Consider the following 12,209-nt stretch of genomic DNA (forward strand, 5'->3'; position numbering starts at 1 on the left):
CATGTGTGGAGCTATTTCAGCCCCACAAAGAGCCAAGATGCTGTTTGTGATTTGTGTAAAAAAAAAAACTATAAGGAGTTGTGGCAACACAAGAAATCTTGTTAAACACCTTAGGGTAAACCCAAAGGTCCAATATGAGGCTTTCATGCTTAGGCGGACAAAATAGGAGAGCACTGTGTCAGGTGGTGCTAAAGGTTAAAAAAAATCGGTTGCAGGTCACTAGGAGCTCTTCATCCCTTCAATCGCATGCCATTACCATACGATTCCTTTCCAAGGGAGCGCAACATCTAGTGCTTCCTAACAACACGTTTAACTTTGGCCATTTGTACAATATATATATCACTATAAATTCATATATGTCTCGATGACGGTATGCCAAAAAATATATTAACCTAAATATATTTAGGAAACAGAATAGTTCTATATTACATATATTTTAGTTCTACATGAACTGTTCAAACGTTATTTTATTTTTTCCCTGTGCAAAATAAGATTTCGCTACCAGAATGCGTTACTATTTTGCATATTGAGGCTACTAAACCAATCAGCTTGAAGTCGCCATATTACGCCCTCTGACGTTTCTAGAAAGTAAACAGGAAACTAACGAGCTAACTGTGATGCCCGCTGTTCGTTTACAGAGGGCCACGCAGTTATAATTCAGCTCAATACCAGTTTCAAATGACAGCTAAATTGACTAATCATATCTTCCGTCTTAATGGGCGAGCTTAACTGTAGCCCGCTGTGGCGACGCTAGCTGTCGTTAGCGTACCACCGTTAGATAGTTTCCACTCGCGTTGTTTACATATTCCGCTCCCGAGGAACACGGAGCTGTGAACCTTATTTTGTTGGTACCTTATTTTTGCTTATCTAGTACATATGTTATTGGTTTATTGCGTTTTTAAAGCTGTAATGTCGTCTCAATTTTTATTCTTTATTATTTTTTAATGGCTTAGGTGCACGCACCACTTCGTCGTTTGGTGTAAGGATGGTACCATATTTCCGGTTGGTATGCGGAAGTGCAGATGTTTATGGCCGAGTCTATGAAATTCACAAGGTGCCTGTTGGAGTTTCCGAAGTTTACCGTCAACGATGTGCGTCGTATTGTCAGAGCATCAAGTACAACGCCACAGAGTACACTTGAAAAGGGTTTCAAGTTCTACGTTTCATCCTACCTCTGCAATTTTGAAGGTAAGTGGCTGACGCTAGTTAGCTAGCTAGCCTGAGGTGGCAGTCTAATGAAGTGATGTTGTTTTTAGTAACGAACCGACCTGTCCTAGTACTAGAAATGCCTTTTAAAAACATGTTTGTATTTCTGATGGAAGTATCAGGCAAAAGTAAGGCTAACGAGATAACAGTGAGGGCTCACTGCTACAGATCTATGAAGAAAACAGATAGCTACGCCACACCAGCTGAGAGTAGGACTGGTTAAAATGACACGAGTTCTGTTCAGTGTCACGTTCAAAGTTCTGTTGAACAAGTTCAAAAGTTAGTTCAACACAAGTTCAATCTTTTATCCTTGCTCTTACTTCACGTAAGCTGTGATAGCCATAGGCATTGGTTTTCAAAGCTTACAATGGTAGCCAAATGCAGAGTAGCTGAGTGGGAATCATTAGCAGTCTGTTTTGCCTATAGTAAACAAATGGGAGTTTATTTTACAGTTCGAGCTATTGTTATCTACCTCTATGACTCAAAAGCAGAATATAGTCCACCTCAGCTATTCTTCAAACTGCATTTTCTAAAATCTGTCAATCTGTCTTTCAAATCTTTTATCTTCTTTATTAACATATGGCTTCAACACTTACACCTATTAACATATTCTGATAACACTCTTCAAGAAGCAGTTGAAGTAAAACCTGCACTGTTCTGTTGTTGGTGGTGGAAACAACAAAATAATATAAATATAAGTAGGCCTGTTTCACTCCTATGTGTAAGCATTTCATCTGGAGTGAAAATGAAGTTTAAATCTAAAATATATTTTATAGTTTATAGTTGCTCAGTGAACTAGTAGATTGAACCATGCACAACACTGTAGAATAGAAAGACAGTATAGCCAAGTGTTTTAGGAGTGATGCAAAACAACACAAACGTTACATGAGACAATAGACAAGTGACATTCACCACTAACAACATGATGGGACAGAAATTGCGCCTATTGACATTGCTCAAGTCTTCTTTTTAAGATATTACATTTTGCCTCTTGTGTATTTCAGATGACATTACGTGATTCAATGCCAGTTGTGCTCATTAACAGCAACTGCTCTTGTGTTGCTGGTTGCGGAATCTGCAACCACTTGGTTGCATTGCTTTTCCAGACTGCTCATTATTCTGAATCTGGCATGTCTGTCGTGCCTCCTGTCCTTTCATGCACACAGACAGAACAGAAGTGGCATAAACCACCAACAATGGTTTGTCTTATTTCATTATTTAATGTTAGTTAATGTATCACAGTCACTTTACTAACACCATCTTTTAAATTAATAGGGGGTGAAGCCTGGATCCGTGGTGGATGCCATGGTTGTCCTAAAGCCAAAACCAGGTGCTACTACAGCCAGTGGAGTTAGGTATGTAGTACCAAATTTAATAGGCAGATTACAGTGTGTGGTAAAAAAAATAAATGCTTTTGATCATCTGATAAGACCCTGTTCTCTTCAAAATTTAATTTAGCCTCGTTGTACTTCAGATGACATGTGATATGTGATTCACAATCAGTTGTGCTGGTGAACAGATTACAATGTGTAAAAATAAATGTTATTCACTCTTCTTTTAGTACAGTTTTCAAGGGCTACAGCGGTGAGCTCCCACACCGGGCCACCCTCAATCCTGGACCAGTCTACGCTGGAATGAAAGCAGATTCTCTTCCACTCATCTGCACAATGAACATCTCGCCTGACAAGCCACTTGTGGACTCCATCTTTGGGAAGGTACAAGTTGGCAGTGTATTGTCCTATCAACAACCACCACCTCCATCTGACAGTGTTGTCATACATGAGGATGCACCCCCATTCCCGAGTCTGCCACTAGAATGTTACCATCTAAGCCCACCTGAATATTCATTTGTGCCAACACACCAAGAACAGCTACACCTAAGCTCACTTTCTGTGACCTTGTCACAGTCACACCTTATTGAGGAGGCAACAAGATCCCAAAGTGCTACACCTGAGTGGCATTCACTTAGGAGAGAAAGAGTGACTGCCTCACATTTCAGAGAGGTGAGCCACGTTAGAGGTCCAGGTGCTGCAGAAAGCCTGGCAGAAAGGATAATCCGAGGGACACGACAAACAGCACACATGAAGAGGGGACTTGAAATGGAAACGGGGGCCTTAAAGGACTATGCAGTTCTGAAAAACTTGAACTTGACCAAGTGTGGGCTAGTGATTCATCCAGATGCATCTTGGCTGGGTGCATCACCTGATGGACTTGTATATGACCCACTTGAGCGTCCATCATTTGGGCTTGTTGAAATTAAGTGCCCAAATGCACAAAGCTATGTAGACTGCAAATTCCTCAAAGTGGCACAAGGCCTACACAGATTGAAGGAGAGCCATTGTTATTATTGGCAAATCCAGGGCCAGTTATTGATTACTGGTATGCAGTGGTGTGATTTAGTTATCTGTGCCCATGATGATATTTTTGTGCAGCGAGTTTACAGAGATAGCAGTGTATTAGAAGAGGTGAAAAGGAGGTGTGACATGTTTTTCTTTAACACTTACATGCCAAAATACCTCTCTATGCCCAAGCAATAGAAAATCATAATGAACTCATGAACAATTAAAACAATTTCAAATTATTCTGTCAATTGTATTACTATTGTATTCATTTCATTTTTACAAATACAGTAAAAGTTAAGAAATACATAATTTTGTATTGTGTTGTCAATTTTACATATAAAAGTGAAAGCATTTTATACTATTTATCATATTGCACTGTACCTTAACATTGCAGCCAATATTTACAGACTAGCATGACCTAAAGCAGGGGTCGGCAAGCTTTTTGACTCGGAGCCACAAAAGCAAAATAATTGGAAATTTATTTCAGTGACGATGACATGTCACTCAAGCGAACCGAAACTAAATACTGGACATTTGTGAAATTCCACCCGAACATTTTTTAAGTCTCAAAAATATTATACGTTAATTAAATACTCATTAATTCTATTCAAAAGCTGAGCTGCACGAGGCTCTGGAGCCGCGGGTTGCCGACCCCTGACCTTAAAGGGATCATTTTAAGGTTAGAGAAAATATAAAATAATAATAAATCACCATCATTCACATTACATCATCTGTCTAATTCTGGATTGAGATTAGCCATTGTTTGCCCAGGCTTTTACCAAGGGGCCATTTTGATAATTCACCAAAAGACAGGCAACAGTAAAGAATTTGGTTTATGCTCCCTGTGATTGAAAGGGGGATCACTGTGCTGAATATTTTATGTTCTTTTACTCTGCGAATCACACGCTCAACATGGACTCTCAGTCTTGCAATGGACTGTGACGTTCTGATCTCTGACCTAGACAGTTGAGCTCTCTTTGACAGAAACGTGGGTATGTGGACTTTGCATGGAATGCAGTCTTCAACAAGGAAACCCTTGTCCACCATGATGGCCATAGATGGGTCAAGGAGGGCCACAATGCCAGACTGCTTTAAGATCTCTTTATCACTGATAGCACCTTGATAAAGAGAAGACACAAAGGTCACTGCGCCATGAGGGGCTATCCCAATCAACCCTTTGAATGTACAGTGTGATTTATAAGTGGAAAACACTTCACTCTGGAGGAGAAGGGAATTTGGAGTTTGACATCTCAGTTCTGTGCAATCTAAAATTATTTGAGTGTCAGCGTAGTCCTGAAACACATCTGGGAGGAGAGTTTTCACAGTGTCCACATCTAACCAAATAGAAACAGCTCCCAATACAGTATAAAGCAAGTTGGCCCAGGTGTTAATAATACGACTAACAGTTGACCGATGTATTCTAAATCTGTGGGCCAAATCCTTTTGCATCAGTCCCAATGACAGGTAGTTCATGAAGAGAAAAAACTCATCAATTGGTTGAAGAACCTGGGGAAAAAATACATTATCCTATTGTCATATTACATTATGACTATCAAAACTTCTTTTGATGTAAAGATTAATTTGAAAATGATGACATAACATGCTTTGTATGGACAAGACGAAAACATTTACCGTTGCACTGGCAGAGTGAGGGACCTGATCAGTCTTCTCAACAGTCTGTGCTCTTGTAACCCGTATGATGTGGGTGGCTGGCTCTATTTGCTTCCAAAAGCCCATGAGGTGGGCATGGCTTGCAAATCTGTGGAATATAAAAGTTATATATAAAGTTATATAATGGCTAATTCATTCACAATGTATTTCAGACACCAGAGAAGGCCCATCCGTGTACTGTGTCCTGCCATATTTTTTATTTACCTGGTAAAGAATCGTATGTCATCATCAGAGGCAGAAAACCGCTCCAAACAGAACGTGCTGCTGACAGTTAAGTCTTCGATTTGTTTTCAGAGCCTTGGTATCTCCTCGCGTAGCTCTTCATTTTCATTGAGGGAGAGATCAAGAGCAGCAGGCTCATTACTGACGCAGTAGTCATGTTCATGACACGGTAAGGGGTCATCATCATCATGGTCAGTCTGCATCTCTGTTAGATCAGTGTTGGGTGGACGCTCTGTTCTTTCCCATACTCCAGGTCGTGGAGTTGGAATAGTATAGTTATTCCATTGAAATAGTACAGGAAAAGCTCCAGGTCGCAGTCGTTGTCGTCCAGTAGGATTGGGAGGTTCGAGCAGCGATAAAATATCGCAAACACACACGGGAAGTACTCGTGATAATAAAATGATCTCTCCTGATCTTAACCACCCATTGTTTCTGCAGTTCTGAGTCCTTTGGAAAGGTGTGGAAGCTCAGGTAGGAATTACACCTTGTCGATGCTGTGCACAATGGTACACAGCAGTGGTGGTTGGACCTGCTGTCTGTACGTTGTTGAAACGATACTTTTTTTTGTTTAACTGTCATGTTTAGGACACGTAAACGGACAGGAGATGAAGGAAACTTCCAAGTAAATAACGGTAAATATGCTCGTTACAAGACTGGTGAGGTGAATAGCTAGCACAGTGTACGCTTTCAATGGCTACCGGATGTCAACAACCATCCTAAACTTTTAGCAGAAATTACGTCACTTAACAGCGTGCTCATATGCCATTGTCCCCTGATTGTCCTCATGTATTATTGTTTGTGTGTATTTGTAACTTTCCATATTCCCCAGTAATTGTTCTAGGTAAAGACACTCTTGAACAGTAGAAGCAAGTGCCATATACTCTGCTTCGCATGTGGAAAGTGCAACAGTAGGTTGCTTCTTCGTCTTCCATGAAATAAGTGCGCTGTTCTCACTTAGGCTCACACAGTATCCTGTTGTACTGCGGCGATCACTGGTATCAGCTGCCCAGTCTGCATCGCTGTAGGCTTGTATACCAAGATTCTCAGAGTTGTTTCTCCTAAAGGTTAAACCTTTGTTTGATGTACCTTTAAGGTATCGCAGGACATGTTTCACAGTGACCCATTGCTCCTGTGTAGGCTCAGCTAGGTACTGTGACAGCCTGCTCACCACAAAACTCAGATCAGGCCTAGTGCAGGTTGTCAGGTATATCAGACTGCCCACGGCCTCTCTGTACATTCTGATGTCTGTCATTTTAACTGCATCATCACTGTATTCAAGCTTTTGCTCACAAGGAGTTTCTCTTACCCTACATTCTGACATGTTAAAACGCTGTAGAGTTTTGTTCGTGTACTTTTCTTGTGACATCTTAATACACCCACCAGAAAAATCAAAATGTATACCAAGAAAATGCTTGAGTTGCCCCAAATCCTTCATCTTGAATTGCTGTGCAAGCATCCCTTTCACTCTTTTCAATTAATTTCCATCCCTTGCAGCGATGATTAGATCATAGAACCATACAATTATGATCACTTTCCCTTCTTTTGACTCTTGAGAATATACACAATGGTCAGCTTGGTTTTGTGTGAATCCATTTTCTGTTAAACAATTATGTAAAACCCTATTCCAATTTCGTCCAGACTGTTTGAGTCCATAAAGTGATTTCTCCAGCTTATATACTGTAAGAACGCCGTTTTCACATCCATCTGGTGGACCAGTAAATGTTCCTGTACTGCCTTTTGTAACACAACTCTTATTACTCGTTAGGTCTGCTGTTGGTGAAAACGTTTCCCCATAGTCTACTCCCATTTTCTGGCTGTAGCCCTTAGCGGTAAATCGAGCCTTGTATTGGTCATTCCCATCTACACCAGACTTGATTGCGTAAACCCACCTACCCCCCACGGGTTTCTTGCCCACTGCTAGTGTTGTCGGGGTGAAGGTTTTGTCTCATTTAGAGATTGGATTTCTTCATCCATTGCTTTTCTCCATTCTTTTGAATTGTCTGATTGCATTGCTTCATCATAAGTCTGTGGAATGCCACACACTGCTCTACAGCAGTAGTCTACTGTGATATGCATTCCATCACTATCCTCGTCTTCAGTTACGTAGTCACCTAGGTAATTTGGTGCCCTTCTATCTCTAGTTGGATACCGCCTACTCTCAGGATATAAAGTTACACAGGTCTAATAATTAGGAACAAACTAAAATACAAATTATTTATAATAAATACTTTTTATATATTATATTTTTTTATAATAAATTATTTTTGTTATCATTAAAAGTCAGTTTCCAGTCATTCAATTTCCCATGATGTAATTTATTGACATGAGACAGTACTCATGCATTTACTCACTACTTGAGTAGCTTTTTATCAAAGTGCTTTTTTACTTTTACTCAAGTAAATTTTTGGATGCATACTTTTACTTTTACTTGAGTAACATTTGGTTCAAGTAACAGTATTTTAACTTGAGTAAAATTGTTGAATACTCTACCCACCTCTGTCAGTGTGTGATGTTCATACATGCAGCCCTAATCCTGTAATTAGGCTTGTTGACGCAGCTCTAGTTAGTGATGCGCGGATCGATAATGAAATATCCATTCCATCGATACCAGGTCTTTATGTTGTAAAATCGATTTTCAAATCAAAATATCCATACTTTTGATACTTCAGTCATTTGAGGTAATGCAAAGCACTAACAGGAACACTGTGGAAGTAACAAAAATATTGAGATCTTGTCTAAATGATATGCGGTTGGTGGGAACTACTTTTTCTTCCGCCTGGGTCAGTGCATAATGCGTAAGTACTGCGGCACGCTCACACACACACACACACACACAGACGCTCACTCAGTGTACTAGGGCGCTGTACGTACGCTATGGCGGAACGCAAGAGAAGTCATGTGTGGAGCTATTTCAGCCCCACAAAGAGCCAAGATGCTGTTTGTGATTTGTGTAAAAAAAAAAACTATAAGGAGTTGTGGCAACACAAGAAATCTTGTTAAACACCTTAGGGTAAACCCAAAGGTCCAATATGAGGCTTTCATGCTTAGGCGGACAAAATAGGAGAGCACTGTGTCAGGTGGTGCTAAAGGTTAAAAAAAATCGGTTGCAGGTCACTAGGAGCTCTTCATCCCTTCAATCGCATGCCATTACCATACGATTCCTTTCCAAGGGAGCGCAACATCTAGTGCTTCCTAACAACACGTTTAACTTTGGCCATTTGTACAATATATATACCACTATAAATTCATATATGTCTCGATGACGGTATGCCAAAAAATATATTAACCTAAATATATTTAGGAAACAGAATAGTTCTATATTACATATATTTTAGTTCTACATGAACTGTTCAAACGTTATTTTATTTTTTCCCTGTGCAAAATAAGATTTCGCTACCAGAATGCGTTACTATTTTGCATATTGAGGCTACTAAACCAATCAGCTTGAAGTCGCCATATTACGCCCTCTGACGTTTCTAGAAAGTAAACAGGAAACTAACGAGCTAACTGTGATGCCCGCTGTTCGTTTACAGAGGGCCACGCAGTTATAATTCAGCTCAATACCAGTTTCAAATGACAGCTAAATTGACTAATCATATCTTCCGTCTTAATGGGCGAGCTTAACTGTAGCCCGCTGTGGCGACGCTAGCTGTCGTTAGCGTACCACCGTTAGATAGTTTCCACTCGCGTTGTTTACATATTCCGCTCCCGAGGAACACGGAGCTGTGAACCTTATTTTGTTGGTACCTTATTTTTGCTTATCTAGTACATATGTTATTGGTTTATTGCGTTTTTAAAGCTGTAATGTCGTCTCAATTTTTATTCTTTATTATTTTTTAATGGCTTAGGTGCACGCACCACTTCGTCGTTTGGTGTAAGGATGGTACCATATTTCCGGTTGGTATGCGGAAGTGCAGATGTTTATGGCCGAGTCTATGAAATTCACAAGGTGCCTGTTGGAGTTTCCGAAGTTTACCGTCAACGATGTGCGTCGTATTGTCAGAGCATCAAGTACAACGCCACAGAGTACACTTGAAAAGGGTTTCAAGTTCTACGTTTCATCCTACCTCTGCAATTTTGAAGGTAAGTGGCTGACGCTAGTTAGCTAGCTAGCCTGAGGTGGCAGTCTAATGAAGTGATGTTGTTTTTAGTAACGAACCGACCTGTCCTAGTACTAGAAATGCCTTTTAAAAACATGTTTGTATTTCTGATGGAAGTATCAGGCAAAAGTAAGGCTAACGAGATAACAGTGAGGGCTCACTGCTACAGATCTATGAAGAAAACAGATAGCTACGCCACACCAGCTGAGAGTAGGACTGGTTAAAATGACACGAGTTCTGTTCAGTGTCACGTTCAAAGTTCTGTTGAACAAGTTCAAAAGTTAGTTCAACACAAGTTCAATCTTTTATCCTTGCTCTTACTTCACGTAAGCTGTGATAGCCATAGGCATTGGTTTTCAAAGCTTACAATGGTAGCCAAATGCAGAGTAGCTGAGTGGGAATCATTAGCAGTCTGTTTTGCCTATAGTAAACAAATGGGAGTTTATTTTACAGTTCGAGCTATTGTTATCTACCTCTATGACTCAAAAGCAGAATATAGTCCACCTCAGCTATTCTTCAAACTGCATTTTCTAAAATCTGTCAATCTGTCTTTCAAATCTTTTATCTTCTTTATTAACATATGGCTTCAACACTTACACCTATTAACATATTCTGATAACACTCTTCAAGAAGCAGTTGAAGTAAAACCTGCACTGTTCTGTTGTTGGTGGTGGAAACAACAAAATAATATAAATATAAGTAGGCCTGTTTCACTCCTATGTGTAAGCATTTCATCTGGAGTGAAAATGAAGTTTAAATCTAAAATATATTTTATAGTTTATAGTTGCTCAGTGAACTAGTAGATTGAACCATGCACAACACTGTAGAATAGAAAGACAGTATAGCCAAGTGTTTTAGGAGTGATGCAAAACAACACAAACGTTACATGAGACAATAGACAAGTGACATTCACCACTAACAACATGATGGGACAGAAATTGCGCCTATTGACATTGCTCAAGTCTTCTTTTTAAGATATTACATTTTGCCTCTTGTGTATTTCAGATGACATTACGTGATTCAATGCCAGTTGTGCTCATTAACAGCAACTGCTCTTGTGTTGCTGGTTGCGGAATCTGCAACCACTTGGTTGCATTGCTTTTCCAGACTGCTCATTATTCTGAATCTGGCATGTCTGTCGTGCCTCCTGTCCTTTCATGCACACAGACAGAACAGAAGTGGCATAAACCACCAACAATGGTTTGTCTTATTTCATTATTTAATGTTAGTTAATGTATCACAGTCACTTTACTAACACCATCTTTTAAATTAATAGGGGGTGAAGCCTGGATCCGTGGTGGATGCCATGGTTGTCCTAAAGCCAAAACCAGGTGCTACTACAGCCAGTGGAGTTAGGTATGTAGTACCAAATTTAATAGGCAGATTACAGTGTGTGGTAAAAAAAATAAATGCTTTTGATCATCTGATAAGACCCTGTTCTCTTCAAAATTTAATTTAGCCTCGTTGTACTTCAGATGACATGTGATATGTGATTCACAATCAGTTGTGCTGGTGAACAGATTACAATGTGTAAAAATAAATGTTATTCACTCTTCTTTTAGTACAGTTTTCAAGGGCTACAGCGGTGAGCTCCCACACCGGGCCACCCTCAATCCTGGACCAGTCTACGCTGGAATGAAAGCAGATTCTCTTCCACTCATCTGCACAATGAACATCTCGCCTGACAAGCCACTTGTGGACTCCATCTTTGGGAAGGTACAAGTTGGCAGTGTATTGTCCTATCAACAACCACCACCTCCATCTGACAGTGTTGTCATACATGAGGATGCACCCCCATTCCCGAGTCTGCCACTAGAATGTTACCATCTAAGCCCACCTGAATATTCATTTGTGCCAACACACCAAGAACAGCTACACCTAAGCTCACTTTCTGTGACCTTGTCACAGTCACACCTTATTGAGGAGGCAACAAGATCCCAAAGTGCTACACCTGAGTGGCATTCACTTAGGAGAGAAAGAGTGACTGCCTCACATTTCAGAGAGGTGAGCCACGTTAGAGGTCCAGGTGCTGCAGAAAGCCTGGCAGAAAGGATAATCCGAGGGACACGACAAACAGCACACATGAAGAGGGGACTTGAAATGGAAACGGGGGCCTTAAAGGACTATGCAGTTCTGAAAAACTTGAACTTGACCAAGTGTGGGCTAGTGATTCATCCAGATGCATCTTGGCTGGGTGCATCACCTGATGGACTTGTATATGACCCACTTGAGCGTCCATCATTTGGGCTTGTTGAAATTAAGTGCCCAAATGCACAAAGCTATGTAGACTGCAAATTCCTCAAAGTGGCACAAGGCCTACACAGATTGAAGGAGAGCCATTGTTATTATTGGCAAATCCAGGGCCAGTTATTGATTACTGGTATGCAGTGGTGTGATTTAGTTATCTGTGCCCATGATGATATTTTTGTGCAGCGAGTTTACAGAGATAGCAGTGTATTAGAAGAGGTGAAAAGGAGGTGTGACATGTTTTTCTTTAACACTTACATGCCAAAATACCTCTCTATGCCCAAGCAATAGAAAATCATAATGAACTCATGAACAATTAAAACAATTTCAAATTATTCTGTCAATTGTATTACTATTGTATTCATTTCATTTTTACAAATACAGTAAAAGTTAAGAAATACATAATTTTGTATTGTGTTGT

The 12,209-nt window shown here is 40.1% G+C and overlaps 2 long non-coding RNA genes across 2 annotated transcripts; both read left to right on the forward strand.

Moving 5' to 3' along the window:
• The first annotated feature begins 601 nt into the window (after positions 1–601).
• LOC143485427 (uncharacterized) lies at positions 602–3,530 on the forward strand. The gene is made up of 3 exons (XR_013122879.1): positions 602–1,415; positions 2,211–2,561; positions 2,768–3,530. It is a non-coding gene; the product is annotated as an uncharacterized LOC143485427 (long non-coding RNA).
• Positions 3,531–8,937: 5,407 nt separating this feature from the next.
• On the forward strand, positions 8,938–11,866 carry LOC143485429 (uncharacterized). The gene is made up of 3 exons (XR_013122881.1): positions 8,938–9,751; positions 10,547–10,897; positions 11,104–11,866. It is a non-coding gene; the product is annotated as an uncharacterized LOC143485429 (long non-coding RNA).
• Positions 11,867–12,209: the final 343 nt, after the last annotated feature.

This window comes from Brachyhypopomus gauderio, unplaced genomic scaffold (genome assembly GCF_052324685.1).
Source record: "Brachyhypopomus gauderio isolate BG-103 unplaced genomic scaffold, BGAUD_0.2 sc34, whole genome shotgun sequence".
NCBI lineage: Eukaryota > Metazoa > Chordata > Actinopteri > Gymnotiformes > Hypopomidae > Brachyhypopomus > Brachyhypopomus gauderio.